We start from the raw sequence: 3,656 nt of genomic DNA, 5'->3' as shown, positions 1-3,656 counted from the left end.
TTTTTTTTTTTTTTTTTTTTTTTTTTTTTTTTTTTTGCAGCCTAGTGGCCACGGAGCAGCTGGGGCTGGGGCGTGGGATGTGAGCGAGCGAACGGGGCTGCAGCTGGCCACCAATTTCACAACCCCGGGTGTCCCGCGGGAGGGAGAGGAGGGGAGCAGACAGCAGGCGAGGATTCCCAGCTGAGGGGAAGCCTGTGCTGAGCCATCGCAGCTCGCTGCACTCAAGAGAAGCTTTAAAGCACCTCCCATCAAAACTGGGTGACCCCAGGAGCCCCGGGAGCATCGGACTGTGCTGACACCCGGGAGCTGTGGTGAGAGCATCGCCCCGACAGCCCGCGCCCGAATCAGAGTTTCCAGCACAGCCCCAAGGCTCGCTCGGCAGTCGCGCCGTCTCCGAGTGACCAACTCCCTCCAGATTGCCTCAAATCTCAGTCCAAGAATGTTGTTTGGGCTGAAGAATGTATCGCTTAAAAAGTAAAAAGGGAAAAGGGAGGCTGGGGTGAGAAGGGAGGTCGAGGGAGGATTCGCCCTGCCCTTCCACACTGACCTTTGCGTTTTTGGAGAGGAGGCTGCAGCCGACCGATGCAGACACTTGCCAGATGTTCAGCGTGTTCCCTCCACCCGACTGGGCTGAGGCTGAGCCCAAAAGGACCCGATCATCCCTGCTCCCCCCCGCACTGCCCACACCCACTAATGACTCCGTTTCCCTACCTGACTTTTCTCTGCCTGCTGGTATCGCGTCCTCAGAAATCAGGTGGTTTCCAGGTGAGTTTGGTTTAGCAGAGCCCTTTGAAAAGGAGCAGCACAGCCCTGGGGGTGGCAGCCAAGATGATAATCTCTCTGAAAGCCACAGGACTGCTCCCCCAGGCACAGGAGAGCCCAAGCTGCCCCACAGACACCAGCGCTCTCACTCTGGGGCATGGTTAGAGGAAGGAGAGGGTTCCCTGCACGGCGTGGAGGGATGGGGCGATAGGGAGACACCCGGAGAAGAGCTTTCACTGCCAGTGCCCGCATGAGAAGTCTCTCTGCGTTTTACAGAGGCTAGAAAGAGCCAGGACTAGTGAGGAAGAGGAGGTTTGGTTGCAAACACCCAGAAAACCTGGGAGCCACAGGATGCTGGGCACTGGCTCCAATGCCTTTCTGCTCAGGTGTTTGTAGCACGAGCCTGGTCGGGAGGCCTGATGCAAAGCGGGGGCTCTGGGTTCCAGCTTCATGGGCCTCTCCACCACGCAGGCTCTGCAGGCGATGCCCCACACATTCCCACCCACCCTGCCTGAGCAAGGTTGGAGATGCCAAGGGCCAAGGTCTCCTCGGCCTCTACTTGGACTGAAGTCCCTTAAAAGAGCAGCTGGGACCTTCGCCCTTCAGGGATGTGCCTTTAAAGACAAGGTCTGGGAGGGGACCTGCAGGACCTGCCAGGCAGCCATGGTGACACTGCAGCGCAAGCAGCCCTGTGTCTTCAAGCCCCTTGAGCCCAGCGGGACTGGTAACCCCCACCCAGGACAGGGAGGGCCATGGAAATTAAAGAAAATAACATGAGTGGGAGGACAGAGCAGGCAACAGCTCCAGCAGAGCTGAAACTTCTTGGAAATGTGGAAGAGGCAGAAATAACATTTCCATGAGTAAAAAAAGGAAGCTGCTCCGAAGTAGCTGTGCTTCTGACAGTCACTGGTTTTGGATGCCCACGGTAGGTTTAGCAGTTCTCTCTTCATCCAGGCAGAATGAACTTTAGCCTTCGCAGGAGCATCAGAGACTTTTGTTTCTTTGTTACGCTGCAAAGCATTCGGTCCCTATGCCAAAAGCATCCTGACAAAGCCCTGTCCGTCCGTGGAGAAGAGAGCGCTCCCGGCTCTCAGCGTAGGATTTGCAAATTAAAGGCAAACTCGGGCCAGATTCAGTGGTTTCAAATACAAAGCTCAAGAGCATTTGATCAAAACAACTGGAACAAACCCAACCAAAATAGACACTGTTCACATCAGTTTAGTTTAGAAAACCAAAGCAAACCAACACAGGCATCTGGCTGGCCCTGATGAGATACAGACTGTGACCGCTGGAGTAACTGCTCCGGATGAGATTAGGCAGCGATAGGGACCATTGGCTTGGAGCAAGCAGGACAGCATGTTCCCAGCTCCTGTCATCAGTTCAGGGCTTTCTTTGAACCGTCAACAATAGGGAAGAGGTGTTTGTAGGAGGAGATGTTGAGAAAAGTTTCATGGAAATCACTTGGGAACCAAGAGGAGCTGGTTTTTTACTAGCCTGAAATGAGCAGTAACATTGAGGTCTTATCAACACTCACCTCACACCAGGCGAACGGACTGAGCAAGAGAGCCCTGCTAGCAGCTTGGGTGATGCTGGACAACTGAAGCATGAGATTTCAAGGTTGGATGGACAAAAAAAAAACCCAAACCCCAACATACGTGGTCCTTCAGACAGCAGGTTTTCACTTCCCTGAGATAGTCCTAAACTGGTCAGAATGGGCCTCCACAGAAAGTCCTGGTGGCTGCGGGGAATATCCAAACTGAGCTTAAGCACGTGGTTATTTTCTGGTTTAGGCTGGGGAAGGGGGATGTGACCGTAGGGAATGGCACCATTTGGAGCCAGTTCGTGCACGGGAGGGCTCCTCAGCATCCCCTGGGGGACCACCAGCCCCAGGAGCTGCAGGACAGCCTCCCCCAAGGGGGCACGTCCTGGGTCATGAATATTTTTAAATTCCAGAAGATGGAGAGACCACACTCCTTATCTAACCGAGCCGGGGACAATCTGCTTTTCCAGAAAAATATCCAAGCCCTGCGAAAGCCTCTGAGCTGTTGGCCACCAGGACACCTTGAGCTGCCAGAGATGTGACGTTGGTTGACACCATCCGAGCGCCGAGCAGCAGATGTTACTGGCTGCCACTACCCTCCCCACCATTTTCGCTTGGAAAAGAGTTCCCTGGCAGCGGGAACAAATCCCTCCAAGCCGGGTCATTCTCCGCATCAGCCCAGAGCCTCGAATCACCTCCCTGCCCGTGGTGAGAGCCCTTCTCCAGCTGCCCCGTGCCGTGGCAATGCTCGATGGGCGAGAAGTGTTGCCAGCCGAATTAAAACCCCCCACCACCCCTCTACAAGGGTTTTACCTCCTTTTAGGCAGCACAAAACCCCCTGCCCTCTTTTCCCACACAAAGGCAAAGCTTTCTCTGAATCCAATCCCTCCTTGCAGATCCCGGCCCCGCGCTGCAGTGCAGCGAGCTGTGCTTTCCAGGCACACTCTTCCTTCCCAAATAAACCGGCTTTCTGGCAAAGTCCCCACTGTACAGCGTGTCCCTCGCAACCCCGGCTGCCAACCAGCCTGCACATTCCTCCTCCTTACAACAAGGACCTTCGGAGCGATAAGGATCTTTGCAAGGCTTCCCAGGGGAAGAGGATGTTTTGGCTCAGAAATTTCAATGGAAAGCGGGGAGAAAGCAAGCCCGGAGGGAGTCTGGCACCTGCTGAGCTTCACTAAGTCATTCCAGGCTCCTGGGAGGACCTGGGAGTGCTGCTGGAGTTGGGCATGGGATGGCAATGGGTGGTCAGGGCTCCTCCTCTCCTTTCCTTGTGGGAGGAAATGCTTCGCCAGCCCTGGAAGAGCTGTCTCCAAAGCTGAAGTGCACAGAGAGCCAGGATGGGGACTGGGGG

Source organism: Athene cunicularia (assembly GCF_003259725.1).
Source record: "Athene cunicularia isolate RWA chromosome 26 unlocalized genomic scaffold, athCun1 chr26_part1, whole genome shotgun sequence".
NCBI classification, from domain to species: Eukaryota; Metazoa; Chordata; class Aves; order Strigiformes; family Strigidae; genus Athene; species Athene cunicularia.
The sequence above is the reverse complement of the archived record's forward strand: the minus strand, read 5'-3'. Positions refer to the sequence as shown.